The 26,206-nt window shown below is 46.1% G+C and overlaps 1 long non-coding RNA gene across 1 annotated transcript in view; it reads right to left on the minus strand.

Moving 5' to 3' along the window:
• Positions 1–24,024, minus strand: part of LOC147710263 (uncharacterized) — a 44,935-nt gene extending 20,911 nt beyond the window's left edge. The window contains exon 1 of the long non-coding RNA XR_015295614.1: positions 23,900–24,024. This is a non-coding gene — a long non-coding RNA (uncharacterized LOC147710263). The remainder of the gene's footprint in view (positions 1–23,899) is intronic.
• Between the last annotated feature and the right edge of the window lie 2,182 nt (positions 24,025–26,206).

Raw genomic sequence — 26,206 nt, forward strand, 5'->3', positions numbered from 1 at the left:
TGGTGTAGAACAAGTGCAAAACAAAATACTACCAATCCTTTTCTTATCATTACCATTAAACATTGGACAATTGTGCTAATCATGCACGTTCTCGATGGAAAATTATCCAGTCCACAAATTCAGCAGTTTTTCTGGCCGACACCCCACCCCGATCATTAATAATAACGTGAAATATATCAACGTACTGAGGTTGTATGGCTTTGTAAAAATATGGTGCTTAGAGGTTCTTTTAAGCAGATTCAACCAAAAATTGCAGATAAGTTATTTATGAATATATTCCATAACTTGAGATTCCTTTGTGTAAAGATCATATAAACTTAACAGTTATGTATTTTCTATCTTGAAGTAGTTTTTGAAGAGGTGGGAATTTCTACGTTTCTCAATGGTTTGAAATCTGTGAATGCTTAAGACCTCATCACCGGTCATTTTGGGATTTCAACCGATTGCTAACCGCGAAATAAGCATCTTATTGCAGTAATCGAAAATCATGTAATGATGCTGCCTTCTGTAATACTTAAGATGTTGTGGATGAAACAAAGGGTTGTAATAGAAAAGCTATCTCGTATTTTGTGTTAAGTATCCGGCAGGAAGTAATAATGTCAAATAGGGCTAGATTTTCAATAAAGCATATTAGGTGGAATCCAGAGGAATCGAGGTCAGAGGAGCGGGCGCCCCATCCAGAGCGCCCAGCTTCACGCAGCTGTCTAATCTGCTCAGCGCACAAAAGCCAGACATCAGTCCTCATTGACCTGGATATTCAGTGAACAGAAAATAAACTAATGGCAAAGGATAGTTGAGCCTCAACCAGCGGAAGAGGAATCTGGGGGGATGGAGACAACGTCAGCAGAGCCTCCGGACCGAATTAAAAGGTCTCCGCAGCAAAGGCCGCGGGGGCCGACAAAGAAAAAAAAAAGCGGATCGAGATGCCAACCCAAGAATGTTTTTGCATACGGCATTTTAAAGGCTTGACTTTGAATAATTTATTCAAAGAGATTTAAATATTGCTTGGATTAACCTTACTTGCGTATTATATCAAGGAAAAACAGCTGAAGTTATGGAACTACATGAAAAAATTGTGCGTGTTGATATATTAAACACCTTTTAAGCTTTTCGAGACATCAATAGGTCACACGATCGAAAACAATTAGCCAATTACCGCCCTTCAAACTAGAATTGTTACACCATCATCAGGATACCCCTTTGTTCAAATATGGGAAGGCTCTCCATCCATTGTCTATTACTGTTTGGTTGTTTGAGGTTAAGAGTTTGTTCGTGGTCCAACGATGAAGAAGTAAAGGACATGTAAAGTCGCTTCTCTGCTGAGTTTGGAAATATGGAAAAAGATTTCCCAGCTTTTCCTGTCTTCACTGTGGATTCCTCTTTAAATCTTCGTGGGTGCCACAGTAAATGGAGTGTTATCTACTTGGGGACATTAGTCATTAAAGAGGTTGTTCATTTAAAGAAGGGTTTCCTGTGCTAATGTTTTGTCTCTTTAATGGGATTGAAGATGGTGACAAGGCACCAGGGCCGATCTCAAAGCACACAAACTTGCAGATACTCTTAGTTTACATTATTACGTCATGTGACATACATTTATACCATGTTCAAAACTTAAGTGCTTTGCAATTTGGAGCCCCCTGTTGCTCGAAGATCCTCCAAGTGTGGAATGCACAGAAGCACCTGGAAGCTCCTCATCGATTAGTCCTTTACAATAGAACTCCTAAATGCTATGAGCTCCCACCTTTCGTTCTTGAGTACGCTGCGAGTTTTTGAGGCCTCGACTGATACTATAGTTTGCTTTGATCAAAATGGACCGTGATTGCCAGAGGTAGAGCTGTGTAGAACATATTCCATCCTTTGAGGACAAACACCTATATTTTAAGGTCAGACACAACAATTTGATGAAACTTGACCTGGAGTCTCTCTGCATAGGCAATTGCGGAAAATCACTGCATGTGCGAATCACTGTTATTCCAGAGCGCCGTTGTTTCAGATGGAATATCCAGTCGAACACTCTATGGAAGGGTGACGTTTTCTGTAAGCGGGGATATATTTTAATGCGTGAATCATAGAAGAACAACACTTGCTGTAAAGACATGCACCTGCAGATCACAATAATGTCACCTTGAAATGTAAATGTAAATGTATTGGCATTTATATAGCGCACTGCACTACTTACCCGTAGGGTCCCAAGGCGCTTCGACCGCTGCGAAACCCTTCCTGGCTTCCCTGAGAGATGGTCCCTTAATGGGTATCTCCAGGGTGAGACCAGGCATCCCCGGCGGTCTGGTGGGGCCGTTAGTGAAGATGAGGCAAGCTAATGCCCAGAGTTGCCGAGTGTGATCGCTGATCAGAGTGGGCACCGAGGCGAGAGAATTATCGAGTCCGCTGACCCTGGTCCAGAAACCTGCCGCGCCGGGAATCGAACCCTGGTCCCGGGCCGTCCTCTGCTCTCGGGTCTGCCGCCTCTAACCAGTGAGCCACACCACTCCACTGAAAGGTAACCTTGAAAGGTCTGTGTTACAGTTGCATTAAAATGTTTCTACCAACAAAATAAAGGATTAGCTTTTCAACTGACAGCTAGAAATATCTGTATTTTCCAGTGTACCGTTCCGTATCCTGTCGACTTTGATCTAACCTGCAGAAACTTTTACTAATTACAAATTCTTTCCTTTCAAACTGCTGATTTCGGCAGATGCCGAAAAAAACTAGGCATTTTGTAGTAAGTAGGTCAATGTTCAAAAGTCTGTGCTTTGTGACCTAAGCACATGGAGAGTGTTTAGATACACAGAAAAAGAAACTTAGGTTAAAAAAAAAACAAGCATGGAGAACTCCCATCCAAGTTCCTTTAGCCAGTGGCAAACGAGCGAATTTAAAATTCTGTTGGTGTGCGTCTTTGGTTTTGTTCCTCCAAACATGGGACCAAACAGTGCCTGGAATGAAATGACAAAACTACCACCTGGAAAGCGTGAGATCCTGGATGGTTATTCTCTGGTGCTCCTTAACCGATCTACCTATCCATCCGTTCGGCTGTGCTGTATCTTCACCATGATGGCATTCACCATTTCACGGAAGAACCAGATGCCAAGTTAATGTATATCATATGAAGATAACATTCTATCCCCAGGAAGACTTTTTTTTTTATAACCGATTTAGGATCCTTCCGATCCTGAATACAGTTTTTTCCATCCTAAAGGCCAAACTTTACCCTGACATGGGTTTGCTTCAGAGGAGTCCAGTGTGTGCAGAATCACCGGGTACCTTTCCTGACTAAAGTAAAACAAAGGGCTCCTAACTTATCGTCTTACTGTAAGCTCTTCTCAACTTACCTTTGTTTCCCATGACGCACACTACGGTCCACAAGATCCACTTTTGGTAGCCACTTATATTAAAATAAAAGATACAAAATAAAATGTCCTTTTTAGTGTGTGTCCCAGACTCTGGAGCAGTATACTTTTCTAAATCCGAGTCCCAGGAAACCCTCAAATTCCGTAAACAAGATGTGTTTTTCCCTCTGCGTTCTCTCTGTTTAGAATGCATGGCTGCGCTTTAGACGCCTCTATGCCTGAGGCCAGCGGATGGCATGTGTGGGTATAGAAGTCACGCAATGTTCTCATCAGACGGGTATTATTATCGACAGACTAAAAAAAAAAACCCTGTGAATCACTGTAGGCTTCTCAAAGTCTTTATATATCATAAGGAGCATTGACTGCAAATGCATGTGGAGCGGTTTGTGATCTGTACTCCACTCAAGGCGCCTTCTGCCTGTGGGGACTTTCTAGGGCGAAGGGGTGAGCCGGGCTCGGCCCATTTTGGCGAGTAAAGACCTCAGTTTCACAGCTGGCTACTGTGACACGGTACTCTCTAGCAGACTGTGAAACTGTTCCTCACAGTGAAACATTGTAACATTTTAGATCATGGTCTGCTTACTTTAAAAATAAAATGTAATAAAGACTTGAAATACCAAAAAAAAACATTGTAACAATTCAGTAATGGAACAGACTGTGACCTGGGACACTAGCAGGGCGCAATGCCAGTGTTCCTCACACTCAAAGATTGTAACAATTCAGCAATGGCACCGACTGTGACCTGGGACTCTAGCAGACTGTGAAGCCGTGTTCCTCACACTGAAACATTGTATCAATTCAATGATGGAACCGACTGTGACCTGAGGACTCTAGCGGACTGTGAAGCCGTGTTCCTCACAGTGAAACATTGTATCAATTCAATGATGGAACCGACTGTGACCTGAGGACTCTAGCGGACTGTGAAGCCGTGTTCCTCACAGTGAAACATTGTATCAATTCAATGATGGAACCGACTGTGACCTGAGGACTCTAGCGGACTGTGAAGCTGTGTTCCTCACACTGAAACATTGTAACAATTCAGCAATGGAACCGACTGTGACCTGGGACTCTAGCAGGCTGTTTTCCTCACACTAAAACAATGTAACAATTCAGTAATGGCACCGACTGTGACCGGGGACTCTAGCAGGCTGTTTTCCTCACACTAAAACAATGTAACAATTCAGTAATGGCACCGACTGTGACCGGGGACTCTAGCAGGCTGTGAAACTGTGTTCCTCAGACTGAAACATTGTAGCAATTCAGTAATGGCACGACTGTGACCTGGGACTCTAGCGGACTGTGAAGCTGTGTTCCCCACACTGAAACATTGTATCTATTCAGTGGTTGAACCGACTGTGACCTGAGGACTCTAGCAGGCTGTGAAGCTGTGTTCGTCACACTGAAACATTGTAACAATTCAGCAAAGGAGAACCGACTGTGACCTGGGACTCTAGCAGGCTGTGAAGCTGTTTTCCTCACACTGAAACATTGTATCTATTCAGTGGTTGAACCGACTGTGACCGGGGACTCTAGCAGGCTGTGAAGCTGTGTTCCTCACACTAAAACATTGTAACAATTCAGCAATGGAATCGACTGTGACCTGGGACTCTAGCAGACTGTGAAGCTGTGTTCCTCACACAGAAAAATTGTAACAATTCAGCAATGGAACCGACTGTGACCTGGGAATCTAGCAGACTGTGAAGCTGTGTTCCTCACACAGAAACATTGTAACAATTCAGTAGTGAGCATTTAACTGCAAAGCTCTATTAGAAAAGAGATGCTTCCTTGAAGTTTGCCGCAGCCAACTAACTCAGTTAAACATCCTGAAAAATAAATGTACATTTCTGACATGATAGTCCATGAGACCATATCTTGGGTTCTGAAAAGTGTAGGCAGATTGTTTTGTTCCCTGCTCGACAACATCCGAGTCGTTTATGGAGCTGGTGCGACAGCGCCAAACATTTAGGATATATTAGCATGCACCCGGTTGTTTCGTATTTTGTAGACAACATGATGCATGCATGTCTCACTAAGAAGATTTTAAAGCGGATTTCAAACTTCATGGAAATGGTGAACCAGAGCTGATGTAACATACATTACAACCAGAGGGTGTTTCCTTTCATGTGGCCTGGGTCTTGAAAACCCATAATTCATAGTTATGATGTCGTTTCATACCTCAATAGGCATGTCACCCTGATGAATTAAATATTTTCCACCATTAAAAATTAAGGGGGGAACAAACTTGCCCAGACCACAGCATGTAATAAAGCAAGAAGTGACAGGTAATCCGGGTTCCCGTGCAGTTGGGCCGTTTTTCCGTAGTAGGTCATTAATGAGGTAATAATCAGCTGTGTTAATGCACTCCCTCAGTAAATGTTCTGTTCTTCTCTGTAGTGTCCACTGATGAGACCTTGAAACACGTGACCAGGGTGTCAGGCCTTCCCTTACATCAGCATGTAGAATATAGTACGACCCTGAGAACAACCTGGAAAATAGGACTTAAGACATCCAAAATTCTATGAAAAGTGAGCACATGCAGCAGTTTCCAGAGATTGGTGGTTTATCAGAAAGAGTCCTGTTCTAAGACTTATATATTCCTAATTCAACAGTTGATCTTGGGCAAATACAAGCCACTTTTATATGCCCCGAACATGAGGATCAAAACTATCACCGCACCCAGATTATAGAGGTGCGGCTACATATACCAGACACGCACTGGAAAGGTTTTCTAATGTATTTCAATGAAAATGTGGACCGGTGTTGAGTTTTTCATCTCCTTGCACAATTTTCAAAACCAAAGTTCTTTCTCCTGCCACAGGATTTGGAGTGGAGCAAACACAACAAGGTGATGGACGGAGCACTGAAACTTTTCAACCACTCACCCCCAGCTGAGAGATATGGGTTTAATCCATTGTTCTTTTGCTCACTATGCCACCCCAGTTCAAACCCAGCCAGGATTTGGAGTGGGCATTTTTTCCAGCTGCGGCCCAGGCCCACAAGTAGCACAAGTCTCCGTGTCCTCCTTTCAAGCTTTTTTTTTAGCCTGTGGAAGCCTTTTTTGAGCGTGTCTCTTTGCATCTGCTCCTACCTCTAGATGTGCTATTAAATACACCATTTAGTACCACTCTCTGAAAAGTCTTCGGCGTGAGTAACATTGTCTCGACTCACTCGCCTACAGTAGGACTGGTTGTCATCACAATCTACTCTTTTGGTTTTTAGTATGGCACTTTGACGAGCAGCTGCACATTAAGGAAAGGGGCGTAGATAATGCAAGCTGTCCGTCGGAAGGCGCAAGGAGCTGGGATTCTGGTACGGTTAGGGGTCTGAGTGCAAGTAACTGGAGAGGGGGCCGAATGGGAGGCAGGACGGGAAACAGGCAACTGGATGGGAGGGTCAGTGGGGACCACCTGGAGATGATGGGATGTACCCGGAGGGAGGGAGAGTACCTTAAAGTAGCATACCGTACAACAGGATGCAAGGACCGGAAGGTAGAACAAGGGTGTATGGACATATGTAATGCAAGGACTGCCTTAATATATGGCAAGGTGTGAGGGTGTAGTAGTGTCTTAATGTAGGTCATTAGGTGACGCTTCAAAGTGGGTGACCAGCGGACAGCTGGCAAGTTACCAGAGGGGAGAGCCAGAAACGAGATTGAAGTAACTGGGTGGGGAGTGCCTGAAAGTAGGGTTCTGGAGGGTAAGGTGCAAGTGAATGGAGGGGGTTTGCCTTAAAGTAGAGGAAGGTTACTTTTACTGGCTCAAGTGGAGTGTCGTAACTCGGGGTGTAGGTGCCGCTGTACTGAAGCAAAGACTGCGGAGTATGAGTCAATTCATGAGAAGATGCAGTATGAACCCGAAACCCAGATCTAAGGAAACCTTTTGAGCAGTTTGTGCATTTTGTGACCTTATCCGAGGGCTGTAGACACTGGATGTGCATCTTGGGACACCTTCCTCCCATTTTTTCAGCTCTAATTTAACATGGTATTAAAGTCTGTGTCCGGACTTCATATGTGACGTTGCCATTGGTGCAACATAGATCTAGAATTTGCTGCACATGAGTGTGTGACCATGGAGGACTTTCCTTTATTAGGAGAAGAACACACAATGTTCTTTTGTGAGTCTTCTGGGATATATTTTCAAGTGGGGGAAAAATCCCTTCTTGCATTCTGACCAGACCACGATAATCGGGTGATAAATCCCGTTCTCCAAAGCCCAAAACCTCTTGGTCCTCCCTTTGCAACCTCCGGAGTTGTCAGAGCGGTGGTGGTTATCAAGATAAACAGGAATCAGACCATTAAGAAAGGACACAAAAGTACTTATCTAGCGAAGCACAGTTAAAAGCAACCAAGTGCCCTTCATATTCCAGCAAAGCCACAGCTGCTGAATCGGTCAAATGAGATTGCCGCTGCTTACAGCGCTGCACTACGCAAGACCACAATATTGTAGCACTTTATACACTTACATACAAATATTAATATTCCTGTCACGACCACAAGCAATGAAGTGCACACCAGGAGTATCCGATTTTCCATTTTTTAATTGCCAACACGCTAAAACGCCAGACCAAAAAACTATATATATATATATATATATATATATATATATATATATATATATATACACACACACACACACACACACGTAGATTTGCAGGAGTGAAGCATAAGTTCGGAAACTATATAGCACAGCGTTCGAAAACGAATCCCCCCTGGCTGAGGTGGTCACATGCGGCCTGTCCAGTGCATTCTTGGCCTCTTCCTGAGGTTGGTGTGGAGGACAGCAGAAAGGTGCAGAGATGTTTCCAACCATGAGGCGATGCCTGCATGGTGAACCATCATCCAAACCCTTATTGGAATAAAGAGTCGGAACCCAATCTGTGCCGTCTTATTTTATGGTGGGGGCCTTCTCATGGATGCCCGCAACTTTTGGAGATGTGAGATTTAGTATTTTGGCTGGTAGACTGTGCAGAATCCTGTCAGACGCGAGGAGCACGCTTCTTCCGCTCTGGTAAAATTCTTAACCAACCCTGGACCACATGCAAATGTGTGATTGAATAAAAAGACTTAACGCTTAAAAAAACAGACCATCATTTTCACAAGCTGCAGAATGTGTGCCCAGGGTGCTTCTTCTGCTTTGTTGATGGATTCATACCACTAACTGTCCTGAGACTGTGTTTTCAAAGGACGAGGCTCACTGCAGGCAGCGGCCCTTGTAGCCATGCAGGCGGCACCTTTACCACAGCTGCCGACATCAAAGACGACTGCGTCTGTGGGCGAAGTGCCACTCTGGCTGTTGTTGGATTCATTTCTGGATGTTCTCCTAACCACCCTTTGGTTTCTCTCCTCAAAGGCTGTGATCTGATGTGCAGGGGCTTGCTGGAGTAAGCCCGGGAGAATGCTAAAGCTGTTTCGCATCCTCGAGGGAGAGTCCAGGGTCCTAGTCGCCATAGAGAAGCTCAGTGTAAGATGCGGCCATCTTGAACTGGTGTAATCACAAACTTTATTTATTTAAGTGATGTTTGTGTGGTGCTCTGTGAAGCATCGGTGGGGTCGGTACAGCGAAACTGAAGAAATAGATTGAAACGAGCTGACTTGAATAGAAATCCCCGGATGATTTGTTCAGGAGGTTGATGGATAAAATCGGATATGAACATATGAACTGAAGATGTAGAAGAGACCGAGTCATGCGGTAGAGAGGCAAGAGGTGATGGGCAGAAGAGACGGTGATTAAGAGGTATGGGGATCAAAACGGGAGCTAAAGAGGCGACCTAGATTCAAGTGGGAGATGGATCGGAGATGAAGAAAAGATGTATTGAAGAAGCAGATGAATGAGGTGACTAGATGGGGGATAGATTCAGGAAGGTGGATGGATAGAAGAGAAAGAAAAGAGACTCCTTGTTAGGTAGATGACTAGATAAGAGATTGGTTCATGAGGTGAATGGATAAAACAGAAAGAAGGGACAGATGAATCGAAGAGAATAATACATTTGGGACTGATACATAAATTAGGCGAATACAAGAGGATAACAGATTAGAGAATGATTCATGAGGTAGATGAATATGAGATGAATACCCAAGAGATTGATTTATGAGAGGGATTGGCAGGATGGAAAGAAACCACACTGATTCATGAGGTAGACGACTCGATGAGCAACTGATTCATGACGTAAATGGATACAAGAGGTGACTAGATGGGAGATTGGAACATGAGGTAGATAAATATGAGATGAATACACACGAGATTGATTTATGAAAGGGATGGGCAGAACAGAAAGAAAACTCACTGATTCATGAGGTAGACGACTCGATGAGCAACTGATTCATGACGTAAATTGATAAGAGGTGAATAGACGGGAGATTGAATCATGAGGTAGTTGACTAGAAAATTTGAATAGGTGTGAGATTGATTCATGAAATAGATGGACAGAAGATATGAATAGAGGGGAGATTGGATCATGGGGTGAATGAATAAGAGATGAATAGGTGGGGGATTGATTCATGAGGTAGATGAATTGAAGAGATAAATACGCCAGAGATTGATTCATGAAGTAGATAGCTAGAAGTTGAGATAAACTGATGGCCGAGAAAAACTCAAAAGTTAAAGATCTATAGATTCATGAGACAGCAAGTAAGAGAAAAGATGATAGGAGAGAGAGCATCAATTGGAGAAAGCTGCTTGCCTTTCGTGTTTGCAGGAGTCTGGCCTATAAAGGCATCGCGCCCCCTCTGGTCATTACATAGAGAGGGGTTATGGTCCCTGGAAGAAGGCTCCTACACTCCAGCTCCGCGGCGCTACAGCTGCCACCTCGGAGAGGTTTAGAAACGGTCTAAGACCCTACTTGCTTTTCATGTATCTCGGTGGATAATCTATAGGGCAATTAAAGAAATCGATAATTAACTGCCTATAGGTTTGACCTATGGTTTTTGTATTATTGTTTAACATATTAATTCAGATGTTGCTCTGTATTATAAATGATTATTATAAACCAGAAAGTATTTCTGCTCCTATCTATAGCCATTACCTCTTTCTCCTTCACTACTTCTACCTCCAGCAATGGCGTTTTCGTTCTTCTTCCACGTGAAATATTTGTGTAAGAGCTTCTTGTCCTGTTTGGCCTTCTTTTAAGAACTAAGCCCTATACAAATATATATGTGTCATTCCATTTAAGCTTTAAAATGTTATTGTTGCTACCTCATTTTTAATACGTTGCTGATATCTTTACTTTATATTGCAGTGACCAAAGATAAACAGAGTTGTTCTAACACAGTCATTACAGGCGCAGTGTGTGACGATCAAGCACTATCTTATCTAATGGCGGTTTCTGCTGACACAGTTCTAAAATAAAAGTATTTTAAACTGCTTGTCTAGTACTATTAATTCAATCAAATTTTGTTTTTTTTCCAGATAGTTCTAGTTTTCAAATGGCATAAAAAGCATTTCTTTGCACTTACCATTAGACCACCATGCTTTAAAACCACGCACCAATAGATTTGTTTTTGCTCATCATAACTTGCTGACACAGGGAGGTAAGGTATGACATTTGTGTTGGTTTTTGAGTGTGTGATCCTAGGCAAAGTGCCTTTTATTTATTTATTTGAGTTTTATATAGCGCTGGCTAGACCCGGAGGTATCAGAGCGCTTTACATAAGGTTCCACAAAATTACATCAGTTACTAGAAAAACATTTCAAGAGCGTAGAAGACGAAAAAAATGGAGCTTAGAAGGGTAAGGGGGTGGGGTAAAGTGGTAGGAGGGAGATAGGTTGCAGAGACGAAGGAGAGTCTGCCCAAAGTCCGGCTGGGTAGGTGACGGCCGAGGGGGAAGTCCACAGTCCATCTCCTCTTTAGCTATCAGGAAGCTCCACCAGGCATCGGTCAAACAGCTAGGTCTCAATGGGAAAACAATTAAAGAGCTTTCTAGCAGATTTTCTGTTGCTGTTCTATAAATGGCGAGTCTTAACGTGGAAGCGGTGGCGTTTGGGTACATATAGTTGGCAGATCACACCAAGCACTTCATGTGAGGTGCGAGCCGGGCTTTAACTATTGTGCATATCTGGGAGTGAACACGTGTTGCAAATTGGCACTGTGCCGTCTAAAAACAAGTGGCGTGTAAAGTAGCACGATGGCGTCATAGGACCAGGCCGTCTCCCACAACGAAGGTGCTACCCTTATTCAACCGCGCATCGTCTTCTGCTCCACTGTGGGCAAAAGCGTTCTGAAAGCATAGAGGTAGGCGGTACCTACACCGATCAGATCCTTTCAAGGTGCCAATTTTATTCTCTTTAATCCACTTTTTGAATCTCCATCCAGTCCGTGTGGCTCGTTTTTAGATTCAGTGTATTTTGTAGTAAATAGGAGACTCGCTGACCAGTGCGTAAAGGACAGGCGTAGAAAGCCCTGTGTTTGTCTTGACACTGCCGGCGGTGCACGCGCTCGACACAAAACACAGTTGAGAGACTCCAAGGAACCATCAAATCCTTTAAATAATGAGATGACCATGCCTTGCCAGATTTCCTAATATGATTGCTTTTTCCCCTAAAAACATACAGCAATATTTTGTAACACCTGATCGTTGCAGTGCACGCCCCCCACTGGGCCAACAGCAAAGATGGAGATTTTGGAAACCTCCTTGTCGGGTATCTTGGAAGGATTTCAGCTGTAACTTCCCAAAAGATTTCAGCCCTGCAGTTTGGTGACTTCTTTTCCTTTATTCCTTGTCTGGAAGGCCAGAGAGAACATGGTTTCCTTGTTTACACATTGAGGCGTGTGAAGATATCAAACATACCACAAAGGTATATTACAAGGCGCGACTGCGGCGTCCGTGGGATGTAGGTTTTTTGCTTCTGTGGGGTCATGGGGCGCTCCCCAGACTCCAGAGAGGGATGTTGTTCATGGTCCAGGGTTGTAGGCTTCACACACTAGCAATTTAAAAGCTGGAAGTAATTTTACTTTCATCCTTGAGAGCCCACCCTCAGCATGGGGACCCTCACTAGAGGAGGTGTCGGGCGGTCACGTGGAGCCGAGGTAGCCAAGACTGTGCACAGGGTAGGTTGCCGCACCCATGCAGGTGATGGACACTAGAGAGGAAAGGCCAAGGTGCTCCGTCGGTGTGTTCAGTAAAGGTGTGTTGCCACCACAGGTGTCGATGACGGGTCGGTATTAAATGTCATTGAGACCATTAGTTCAAGCTCAAAGCTCCCAGGGCTATGGAGGTACAGGCTCTATATACAGGGTACGGGCCAGTTTTCCAGAACCTCAGTGAAATGCAACTAATATTTGTGAAAATTTGCAGCGGGTCGAGTTATGACAGCAGCGCTCACGAAGAGACCTCAGATGCCCCAGTTAGGGACTGAAAATAAAGATTGACATACTAATACATGTGATATAGCAGTACATAGGGAAACATGCATAGCGCGACATACCAATACATGCCGTGCACAGGGAGATATACAGTACCTGTGTTCACTGCAATAGCATACCTATACACACTGTACACAAGGTGGCATAACTATACACGCAGTACACAAGGTGGCATACCAATACACGCTGTACACAAGGTGGCATACCAATACACGGAGCACACAAGGTGGCATACTGATACACGCAGAACACAAGGTGGCATACCAATACACGCAGTACACAAGGTGGCATAACTATACACGGAGCACACAAGGTGGCATACCAATACACGGAGCACACAAGGTGGCATACCAATACACGGAGCACACAAGGTGGCATACTGATACACGCAGAACACAAGGTGGCATACCAATACACGCAGTACACAAGGTGGCATAACTATACACGGAGCACACAAGGTGGCATACCAATACACGGAGCACACATGGTGGCATACCAATACACGGAGCACACAAGGTGGCATACTGATACACGCAGAACACAAGGTGGCATACCAATACACGCAGTACACAAGGTGGCATACCAATACATTCAGTACACAAGGTGGCATACCGATACATGCTGTACACAAGGTGGCATACCAATACACGCAGCACACAAGGTGGCATACCAATACACGCAGTACACAAGGTGGCATACCAATACATTCAGTACACAAGGTGACATACCAGTGAAGTAGCGTGGCTCACCGGTTAGAGGCGGCAGACCCGAGAGCAGAGGACGGCCCGGGACCAGGGTTTGATTCCCGGCGCGGCAGGTTTCTGGACCAGGGTCAGCGGACTCGATAATTCTCTCGCCTCGGTGCCCACTCTGATCAGCGATCACACTCGGCAACTCTGGGCATTAGCTTGCCTCATCTTCACTAACGGCCCCACCAGACCACCGGGGATGCCTGGTCTCACCCTGGAGATACCCATTAAGGGACCATCTCTCAGGGAAGCCAGGAAGCGTTTCGCAGCGGTCGAAGCGCCTTGGGACCCTCCGGGTAAGTAGTGCGCTATATAAATGCCTATACATACATACATACATACATACCAATACACGCAGACCATATGGTGACATACCAATACATACAGTCCATAAGGCCGTGGTCTTCAAAATTCTTAATGCCACACCCCCTCAATTTTTTTTACAATTATTCTGTTAAATTGTCAATGTTTGAATATGTCAAAACATACTTAAACATTGAAATTAAGTTCTGTTACCCATTTTACACACACTCACAGTCAGGATATAAATGACAAGAGATGTTAGTAAGGACCCATTACAAGGTGCCACTGCCACTCATTTTTATCACTTAAAACAAAGCATGATGCTTCTTTTGGCCAGAGCCTGGTGCCCCCTGGGATCACTTAACACCTTGGCTGCTATGGCTTTTCCCCTCCTGTGCTGGGAGGCTGTGAACTCTATAGTTCATGACGAGCTCAGCTCGTCATCAGCACAGCTCAACCGTGCCTCATGACGAGCTGAGCTCGTCATGAGCATGGAAGGGGCCTTAGAGGGGTACGCCCACCAGTTTGAAGACCTCTGCCATACGGTGACATACCAGCAGACAATCCATAAGGTGACTTGCCAAGACACGCAATGCATAAGGTGACATACCAGCACTCGCAGTTCATAAAACATGTCAATACACGCAGCCCGTAAGGTGACATACCAATACACGCAGCCTATAACGTGACATACCAATACACGCAGCCCATAAGGTGACATACCAATACACGCAGCCTATAACGTGACATACCAATACACGCAGCCCATAAGGTGACATACCAATACACTCAGTCCATAAGGCGGCATACCAGCATGCGCAGTTCATAAGGTAACATGCCAATACACGCAGCGCATAATGTGACCTACCCACACGTGCAGCCTTTAAGGTGACATATCAATATGTGCAGACCAAAAGGTGACATACCAACACATGCAGTCCATAAGGTAACATACCAATACATACAAGCTTTAGAGCAGCACACCATGCACTGCAATCTACATTGTGACATGCTAGGATTTGCACCCCACCTCCTTTCCCTCCCCTAACGCAGTGTACCCCACACATCGAACCCTAAACTGCTCCCCATGCAAACCCTTTCAACCCCTATAACACGCTGTATTGCGCTGCGTACCAAATTATAAAAGTTTCATTCACGACTGCCACATCTCAACACCCCCAAGGAGACCAGTAAATTGCATCCGATAACACCATACACACCACCACGACTTGCCAGGACTTAATATCACACAGTACCACAACAAACAAACAGAACAACAGCTCAACAATTTCTACTGTACACACAGATCACTCTCTCAAGGTAGAAAGGATAGCTTTGATAAAGTACAGCTGGTTCCAGCAGAAATGACACATTCCCCCTATGTTTAGCCACCTGAAGGGGCCCCACATTTTGTACGGCATCTTCTGTTATCCTGTGTACTAGCATGCGCCCCCATGTATGCGATGAGGGCGATCCGGCCACAACCATGGAGTGATGGGGTGGAGACCGCCCACATGGCAGGCTTGGCTGGCCACTTCTGGGCCAGTGAAGATCCCCCCCAGATGAGACCACGATGAAATGTATATACACTCAACTCCACCCAAAACTACCAAAGAACCTGAAAACACAGATTTGCACCACATCCTCTGAAAAAGCAACTGGGGCAACACGCAGACCCCATCTCTGCACACGCCATAGGCTGGAAGTAAAGTGACAAAGACTCCCTGAGTGATCTCTGCGGCTGTAACTCACAACAGGAGGTGAGCGACCGGGGCAGTGGTGGAGAACAAACATTTTCCAACAAGAAATACATTAATACAAACTACAAACAAAATCCACCCTGAACCAATAAAGAGCCACTCTCTCAAAGTTCTATTGCACAGCCTATCTGCAGATGCAAACACACCCTGGGGCTGAGGCAGAGGGTCTGGTGACCTAAAGTCCCTGCAGCAAAACCACCTCAAGGTTTCCAAAACCCTCCCCCGCAAAGGCACAACTGGACCAGGAGAGCAGTGACGTGCACAGGACTCTGGAGAACAGCTCGGCACAGCAGGCCACATCTGCAAGGAGGCATGCACCCCATACTAACGTGCATTGTGTATGGAGGCGTGCCAGGAAATACGCTCACTAAGGCAAAGTATGAGGCATTAATCCCACAGCACAATACATCTGGGTATTTGTTTAATCGGATGAGGAACCACGGCGTAGATTATTCTGTAGAGCAATAAGAGGGCTTTCCATTGGATGATTTGTAAGGACATAAGTTATTACATAGGATAATGGCGGCATTGATTCAAAAGGTTGATTTGGACATATAGTATTACATAGGATAATGAGGCCACAGGCTCCATAGTGCATAAATGATTACACAGAATAATAGGGCATTTATTCCAAAGAATTGCACACCAAGATATACATTACATAGATAGCGTAATGAGTGTTTATTCAATAGTGCAACTGTGAAGTACTTCGATTATTATATAGGACAATATGAGGGCATTTATTCTGTATAATGCACCCTAGGAATTACATTCTTACATGGGTAAATTAGGGTGTTTATTTATTGGGATGACGGACCCGAACGGCTGTCACCAAACTGCGGGTTGTGAATCACTGGTGAGTCCTCAGCTACGTTTTGGCTTCAAAGACAGGGGTCAAATGTCAGTCTTTGTCTTCTCACAAATTGCTGCTTATTATTTTAAAATGGGGATTGGGGTTTACAAACCCCTCTCTGCAGTCATAGTAAGGAAATTAAAGTGAATTGTGTGGCAATGTTGCAGGAGTACTGGGAGTGCTGAAGAAAAGGCTATATATAGGAGGTCATTTTTGCAACGTACAACAAAATGTAAATACCTGTAAAGGAACTGTACACGTTCAACAGTTGGGAAAGCAAACTTAATGCATATTGTTTTGGAATTCTGAAGTGTAATAGAAACAAAGATGTTAATAGGATGAAAAGAAAAGAAGACTCTGTACTTGTGATGCACAAAAGATAAATATTCTCTGAAACCCAATCTCCGCACATTATCATTGGGTGCAACATAGCTCCGTGAGTAAAACCGTATGCCTGTGCAAATGTAAAGCCCATTTCAATGGGGTAGAAAGTGCAGTCTGTAAATGACAGTGTGTTACCATATGATGCTTTAGTTACATTAAAAGTCGCCCACCTCGTGTCCATTAAAGCTAATTGGGTTGCAAAAGTTTGTCATTCTAAAGATTGGGTTACGGTTCTAGAATGTTTGCAAAGCACTGGGTTGGAACATACATTCGCTATCTGGGGGCATGTCTTCTATAGAGCGAGACACTAGAAAATACATTGTCAAATAGGACAATGGGGGCGATGTCTTCCACTGACATACTAGAAGATACATTAGTACACTGGACAATGTGAGGGCATTGATGACGTAGGGCACAATAGCTCATTTATTATTACATAGGACAAGACAGTAGAACACACATTATTACACTGGGTAGTATGAGGCCTTTCTTCTGCAGCGTGACTCTCTCGGACATCCATTTCTCTGGTGAACAGAAGGGCATTCATGCCTGGGAGCACGTGCCAGGGCATTCATTCCTTACAAGATATTAGAGCACAGAAAGACACTCTCTCGACAGCCCCACCCCGGTCAAAGAGGCTGGTAAAAATACTTGTAACTGAGGCGTTGGTGGACACACGAGGACCGCTCAGGAGGCCTCCCAGGCCCCTGCAGTTCACAAGTGTGTGAAGGTTAACATTCCTGTCCCAATCCGAGACCCGCATTGTGACGCCCGCGAGGTCCTGCTGTCAGTCGCCTTCCTTGGCGCACATGTGCGGCTGAGCAGACGCGTTCGTCAATCAACCTTTAAAATGTGCGCGAGCAGCACCTCTTTGAAGCATGCGTCTTGTGCAGAAATTAATACTGGGCATTCCAGGGCGCCCCTTCCTTCCTACATTCCATGGAGGCCTACCCGCTTGACCACAGAAAGCCCAGTCCGGTGGGGTGTGTGGAGGGCTGAAAATAGCGCTTTAGGAAGTGGCTGAAAGGCAAAGCCCACTGTGAAGGTGTTAGCGACGTAGGCTACTGAAGTCAGACTAGCCAGGGGTAGGCACATCGTGGGGGTCGCAGAGGTGAGCACCGTTCTGACTGTTACTGACTCTGCCCCAGCCTTATAGCCCTAACAGAGGCACCAGGCAAGAAATCTCCCAGTTTGTCCAAGCTAGCCCATGTCTAGCTAACCCCCAGCCTTGCACCTTTTATGTGCCTTAATGCTGGACTCGCCTGTAGCAATTTTATTTCCAAAAGATATTGATTGCAAGACTGTCAGTGCTGATTGGCAGCTCGCCCTGCCAATCACGGTGTGTATTCTGCCAGCGCATAATGGGGTACCTGTTGCTTTAAGTCACGCAAGCCAGTGGCAGAGGAAAGTTTGACTTGTGAAATGTGTGGGTTCATATATAATTCTTCCCATGTGTGTAAAGTCTGCGCAGTATAGATAGGTTGAAAGCAGGTCTCGCGACGCTGGGACCGCGAGGCTGGCGTCCCCGTGAGCGAAGAGGAGGGCACTTGTACTTGCCAGCTTGCAAAATGTCCTCATCTGCCCCTACTGTCTTTCCACTTCAAGTGAACGTTGTTTTCATTTTTGTTAATTGTGCATAACCTAAACAGCCAAGACATTCCCTTTGAGGTATTCCCCCACAGCAGAGGAGAGAAGTGAACCCCTGCACAAACTGGCATGCAGATGAAAGGCGGAGCCAGCCGTGCTCCATGATGTCCTGAGGAACGGGTGAAGGCGTCTCTCACCGGGAGTGGTCTGTTCTTAGGACAAAGGGCTTGGACGCTTTACACCCAGGCTGTAACCCGTGCCGGACCTTTGTGCCGGCCACGCTGGCCTCTGTCGCTGTGCCATCCGGCAGGATGCAGCCGCGCAGAATTTTATGCACTGTGACAATGAGCATTTACAGCCGGCAGCGAGGTGGTTAAAATGCACTGGCGGCTCTAAAACAAGGCCGGGCCGTGTCTCCTTTCTGTTGGAGGCAGGCCCGAGAGCGGCGAGGACATCAAAAGCTGTAATTTCCTGTCCAGTGCGCACAGCTTTGCGCGCCAGCCCTGCGCGTGACACGGCCCCGTTGTCCTGGGCCTCACTGTCTGGTTTCTATTCAAATTATAAAGGATGCACCGCCAGGACAGGGGCACCCATGGCCAGCCCCGTGCCCAGCCAGAGAGACTGGCCACGGGTCACAACTGCTGCTTCATGCGCGGTCTGCGACCACTGCCCGGCCGTCACCGACCACTCACAACTGCTGCAGGACGAGCACTGTCCAAATCTGACCTCTTTCTCTCAAAACCTCCAATTCTCTTATTCTTTTCCGTAAATCCTTAAAAACCTGGCTCTTCCCCCAATCTAGCTAAGTCCCCCTGTCCCCTCTGTATCCAACCAGCACCAGGAAACCCATGGTGTCAGTGCGCTCTATAAGCACCCCTTACAATACAATACAATACAAGTCATAACTGCTGCAGGCCTATCACTGTCCAAATCTCACCAAGTCACAACTGCTGCAGGTCGAGCACTGTCCAAATCTCACCAAGTCACAACTGCTGCAGGCCTATCACTGTCCAAATTTCACCAAGTCAACTGCTGCAGGCCTATCACTGTCCAAATTTCACCAAGTCAACTGCTGCAGGCCTATCACTGTCCAAATTTCACCAAGTCAACTGCTGCAGGCCTATCACTGTCCAAATTTCACCAAGTCAACTGCTGCAGGCCTATCGCTGTCCAAATTTCACCAAGTCACAACTGCTGCAGGCCTATCACCGTTCAAATTTCACCAAGTCAACTGCTGCAGGCCTATCGCTGTCCAAATTTCACCAAGTCAACTGCTGCAGGCCTATCGCTGTCCAAATTTCACCAAGTCACAACTGCTGCAGGCCTATCACTGTCCAAATTTCACCAAATCAACTGCTGCAGGCCTATCACTGTCCAAATTTCACCAAGTCAACTGCTGCAGGCCTATCACTGTCCAAATTTCACCAAGTCAACTGCTGCAGGCCTATCACTGTCCAAATTTCACCAAGTCAACTGCTGCAGGCCTATCACTGTCCAAATTTCACCAAGTCAACTGCTGCAGGCCTATCACTGTCCAAATTTCACCAAGTCAACTGCTGCAGGCCTATCACTGTCCAAATTTCACCAAGTCAACTGCTGCAGGCCTATCGCTGTCCAAATTTCACCAAGTCAACTGCTGCAGGCCTATCGCTGTCCAAATTTCACCAAGTCACAACTGCTGCAGGCCTATCACTGTCCAAATTTCACCAAATCAACTGCTGCAGGGCTATCACTGTCCAAATTTCACAGTCACAACTGTTGCATGTCTGTGACCACTGCCCAGATCTCCCCTACCAGTCACAACTGCTGCATGTCTAATCGCTGATAACATCTCACCAAGTCACAATTGCTGCAGGTCTATCACTGGTCAAATCTCACCAAGTCACAACTGCTGTATGTCTATCACTGATCAAATCTCACCAAGTCACAACTGCTGCATGTCTATCCCTGATCAAACCTCACCACGTCACAACTGCTGTATGTCTATCACTGATCAAATCTCACCAAGTTACAACGGATGCATGTCTATCACTGGTCACATCTCACCAAGTCACAACTTCTGCATTTTATCACTGATTAAACCTCACTGAATCACAACTGCTACAGGTCTATCAGCGATCAAATCTCTCCAAGTCACGTCTGCTGCATGCGAATCACTAATCAAATCTCACCAAGTCACAACTGCTACATGTCTATTACTGATAAAATATCACCACATCACAACTTCTTCATGTCTATCACTGGTCAAATCTCACCACATCACAACTGCTCGATGTCTATCACTGATCGAATCTCACCACATCACAACTGCTACATGTCTATCACTGATAAAATCTCTGACGTGCAGCAGTTGTGACGTGGTAGTATCACTGATAAAATGTCACCAAGTCACAACTACGGCAGGTCTGTGACCACTGCCCAGATCTCCCCAACTGCTCACAACTGCTGCAGGTCTATCACTGGTCACATCTCACCAAGTCACAACTGCTGCAGGTCTATCACTGGTCACATCTCACCAAGTCACAACTGCTGCATGTCTCTCACAGTCCAAATCTCACCAAGTCACAACTGTTGCATGTGTATCACTGATCAAATCTCACCCAGTCACATTTGATGCAGGCTTATCACTGCTGAAATCTAACCATGTCACAACTGCGGTGTGTCTATCATCGGTCACATCTCACCAAGTCACAGTTTGCTGAATGTCTGTGACCACTGCCCAGATCTCACCAAGTCACAACTGCTGCATGCCTTTAATCACTGTCCAAATCTCGCCAAGTCACTACTGTAGCTTTACCGGTGACCATATATCAACTCCATCTCTGATCACTGTCCAAAAGGGAGAAGTCCCGGCAAGTGCCCGCGGCACATCTGTGGTGACTGTTCAGATCTCACCACATGCTCATTGTCTGTCCAAGTCTGATCACTAGATCTCGGTCATCGCCGTCTGCCCAGATCACCCTAATGAATGGCTCCAGTTGTAGATCTGTGGCCACCGAGGAGACTTTACTGAATGTAGGTTTTCTAGTACCTACCTAAGTTTATTTACTTTGCACACTTCTCCGGCTCTTTCAAATCCTAATTTTTCTTGTTTTATTATTCTTATGAGAACATACTGTTCTGTTGACGAGTACAAATGTTACCATTAGAGAAATAGATTGTCCTGCCCTTCTGTTGTTAATTTGCTACCAAATTGAATTCACGTGTTGCCTGTTTATTACTATTAAAAGAGCAAGAGGTATTTTCTCCCGATATGACAGCAGGTTACTATCACTAAGTCATTCAAGTGACCTCTTGTTTTCTTAACACGTGAAGGTTTCCCCAATCTGGTCTTTGTTTTATCCCATCTGAAAGGAACAGACCGCTCTACAAACATAAAAATATATTTAGCTAAATCTGTGTTTTATTCTACTAAACAACAGTCTTTGGTTATAACTTTGTAAAACCGAGTTTACTAAATTAGAACTTGTTGGTTTGGCTGATTAAAGAGGGATCGCTATTGCACATTAGTTAACCCAAGCAGCACACGTGTTAGTTACCTTCACCAGATCTTCTTTCTGAAATAAACATTGAATACAAGCGACTGATTCCAATCCTTCGAGTATGTATAGAGTCGATTCATTTATGAATGTAAAACATTGCATTTTCTATCGAGTGGCGTCAGATTGCGCCTCGGTAATAAATCTTGATCTCAAATGTACGGCTGTCCTCTCACAAGCTTTAAACAAGCACAGAACAATGCATGTGACGTTTCTAGTTTTCAAAGCGTGAGACAAAAACTCGCTAAAATCCAGTGTGACCCCTCCGGGCAACAAATGTCTGAATAAATCATTTCCAACATGAGTCCATCACACCCCATAATTCACATGTTATTGTTATGTATGTTTTGTGTGAGCGGGGCGGTTCTGAGAATAAATGTACAATCTGTAAGAGCAGGGTTATCCGAGGACACATTAAAAGTGTGTGTGTGGGGGGAGGGGGGGGGGGGGTGCTGCTCTCTTACCTGCACACTCCGGGCTGCCCACCTTCCGGGGCACCTGCCAGCAGGGCGGGGGGGGGGGGCTCTCCAAGCAGAGGGGTGTCCTCGCCTCGAGGTTTCCACGGTTCCGGAGAGCCGTCCCTCTCTCAAATTCAGACAGCCCATGTGTGCAGACTAGGAGTTTGCAGACAAAAGCAGGCGGGCTTTGCCGAGGGAGGGGCTGAGGGGGGCATTTCCCGTCACGCAACACATTCCAGCTCACTCGTTGCATTTCGCCACACCCTGCACCCTAAATATAACTGCATTTCTCGGGTTCTTTTTGAATATATATATATTGAAGGGAGGGCGTGGACTGCAGACATGACTTCATGGCCAACAACCCCGGCTCACCCCGTCCCCGCAGCCGCGGGACGGGTGTGTTTGGCGTAATTACAAGCCTTTCACGTCCGAAACCACATGTCTGTCTGGTCGTGCCCGCCCTGGCTCCCCACATACATTTCACGACACCCCCATGCCTCTCACACACCTGCAGATGCAAATCGATCGCTGGGTGAAAAATGTACATGATTAAACACACTCCTTACATTTTTAGAGATATCGATTAAATATATACAAGATACAAGTGTATGCCGTTACACTTGGTGTCCCCGTATATAAAGACCCACGCCCTCATTTCATAATTTCTATTTTTATGCACCCGTTCAGGGCTGGCGCCCTTGTCCTCGCAGGCCACTCCACGCCTTGCTTTTCATCTCTACCCTTTTAAAACATGCGTAAAGTATATGGCCCGTGAAGCTTGCAGATGTGGTGCAGAGGCGGTGAAGTACCAAATATTTCCCGGGGCGGGGGGGGGGCGAGCTTCCTTCATTTCATATTGAAATCCGGTGGAAAATGGCTGTCATTCTCCCTCGCTTCTCCTGTGAGGGAATCCAGCCGCCGGGGGACCCCTCCCTCCCACGCGCGAGGGGGCCCACCCCCCTTCTCTCTGCAGCTGGGCTGACCTGTGCACCCCTCCCCCACCCCCGGCCTATCGACCGACCTGTCTGGGATTTTTTTTTGTCTCCCGCCTTTTGTGTGCATGTCTGGCTGGCCTACCCCTCCCCCCTCAGTCTGTGTAAGGGACCCCCCTCACCCCCCAACCAGGCCACTGTCGGCACCTCTCAGCAGACACATAGCTGGCTGCTAACTTTCTGAGCAGGTTTCTATTCCTAAAATGCATTTTAAAGCCCCCTCCTGCAGGTATAAAGCTGGCAGACAGTGTACAGACACGACTCCCGGACAAGTTTATATCCATAAGAGAAGAAATTAAGGGGTTTTCACCTTTCCCGTGCAAAAATCCTATTGTTTTTTAAGGGAGTGAGGACATATTTTTATACAGATGAATTGGTGTATTTGCTAAACGTTCCATCGAAACACACACAGGTTGCCCCCTAATAAACTGCCCTCTCGCTTCTGCCCCTGCCCATAGAACAAAGAAACACGTGCCCCTTCGGGAAGCCAGCCACCCATGCCAGGCTCCGAGCCCGGGCACCGTCCTTTTGGGGAGGTTGGAGAGTAAAATTAAATCATGCAGTCCTTACCCCGTGAGAAGAGGAAATGCCATGCCCGGCCCCATCTTTGTCCAGAGGGCAGAGGGGAAAACAAGTTGACGCTGCGGCAGGAAAGAGCAGGAGGAGCCGCCCTGGTGCAGCGGCGTGAAGCTCGCTTCAAAGCGCCGGGTGCAGCGCTGGCACAGAGGGCACTGGCCGGGGCGTGGGTGCTGCCTGTGCCAGCCGGCTCCAGCGCCCCTGCAGCCTGCCTGCTTGCCTTCCATTGAACTATATATGACCCGCCTGATGGACGGACGGGGCACCGGCAGTCATGTGCAGCGCTGGGGCCGCGTCCATTCGCTGCCCGCCTCCATGGGCAGGGCCCTGCCAGCGCCCTCCCCTCGCCCCCTCCCTCCATCCATCCATCCCTCCCTCGGCGGGCTCGGCGCAGGCTGCCTGTTTGGGTGTCTGGCCGCCTTCAGCTTTATGGAAATGGCTGTAATTTAAAGTTGTCGCCCCCCCTCACCCGTCCCCTCCGCTCCCAGACTGCAAACACAAACACCTGTGTGGGGAGGGGCCGTCTGGGAGGAGGGGGGCAGGCGGGGGAGGGGGAGCTGCCCTGACTTGCCTGCTCCCTGCATCTGGGCAGGCTGAGAGCGAAAGAAAACTCCCGGGCTTTGAAGAGACTCTTCTATGGTATGTCCGGCCTGGAGCAGAGGCATGGCGGCACGTGACGTGCCCGTCCGCGCCGGAGGATGCGAGGGGGACCCAGAAATACTTCTGGGATCTGAAATCTGCCTCGCTCGTGGCCACACTGTGCAGAGCATCACAACTTCTTGAGCTCCACGAGACTCCTCGTGTGCGCGTGTGAAGTGCTTTGCTACATACATTTGCATAGTTCCTGAGCGCTTTAGTTTTCTAGGTTTAATTTTCTCTTCCCAGGCCTTCAAAACTGACCTCAAAGTTCTCCTCCTTAAAAGGCACTTCCAAATCCAATTCACGCCCTCTCTATTACCTGAAGGAAGTTCTTCCACTGTAGGAAATTCTGTACTCCATGCCCACAGAAGTACCTTCCCAGTGTTTTATTGTGTTTTGAGTGTCTGCCATTTATTGCAGTTTTATAACTCTACTTGTATCTTGTACGCCTATGTAACATGCACACATGTCACTTTTTTTCCTCTTGTTACATATCGTTTGCTACCTCTTGTATTTTGTTTGCTTTTGATACATGCACAGTTGTCACCTTTGCCTCGTGTAACGTAACGTTTGCTTTTGTACCATGCCCACTTGTAATTTTCTCCTCATGTAAGGCTACTGTTCCAATTGTCAAGCGCTCCGACACCTTCAGGTAAAGTCTGCGCTATATAAAAACGCATAAAATAAATAATGAATAAATAAATACGGGCCCTCGTCGCTTCTCGTACTCGTTGACAGGAGCCAGGTTGGCCACTATATTTGATTGTGTGTTGGTACCGCTTAGATGCGAGTCACACTGGGGAGTGGCCGGGGAGGTTCCATCGACTGCTGTGTTCCTGAGCGATGGATTCGATGAATTTTACCATTCATATGAATTTATTTATTTATTTGAAAGGTTTTATATAGCGCTGGCTAGACCCGAAGGTATCGGAGCGCTTTACATGAGTATCAGTCCATAGCTGTAGGATACATCATAACAAGGTTACTGTTAAAACGAAGTAAGAGGCTTAGATATGTCTTGTAGATGGTATTAGTAGATTTATTATCGTAGTAATCTTAAAAGTTACAAGAAGATCCATAGTAATACCTGGTAACACAGTTTCAGAGCATAGTTACAAAGTTACAGGTTAGGTCGAGAAAAACAAGAAGGACATATACGCAAGGGAAAGAGCAGGCAAGGGGAGATATTCAGGGGAGAGGGGGTAGGAGCAGGGTAAGTGGACAAAGAATGAGGAGGGAAAGAGGTTGGGGAGAGTGAGAGACAGAGCATGAAAGATATATCCCCGATATCTTTTCTTAACTGATCCTTATTCAAGTTAAAGAACTCAGCCGCTCCTTTTGATTGATGTAAATAACACCATTTCTCTTATGTGAATAGCATGATCTTGCATTTCATCATTCAGAAATGTAAACACCTGGTCGCAGCCTGGATTTGGGCGTTGTGTTAATTTATTGGCTAAATATCTGCACCCCCAATATTTTCTTGAATGGATGGTACTAACACAAGAGCTCGCCCGTGACCTTTGTAGTAATTGACAACGCATATTAGTAGGGATGTAAAGCAGGCGCCAGGAGTCCTCGAGGCTGCTGTCTCGGAAATGCATGCTCACTGTTGGAGGTGTCTGTGGGTTCCAGGCCCCACAAAAGTAACATACCTGCAGC

This window comes from Lissotriton vulgaris, chromosome 5 (assembly GCF_964263255.1).
Source record: "Lissotriton vulgaris chromosome 5, aLisVul1.2, whole genome shotgun sequence".
Lineage (NCBI taxonomy): Eukaryota > Metazoa > Chordata > Amphibia > Caudata > Salamandridae > Lissotriton > Lissotriton vulgaris.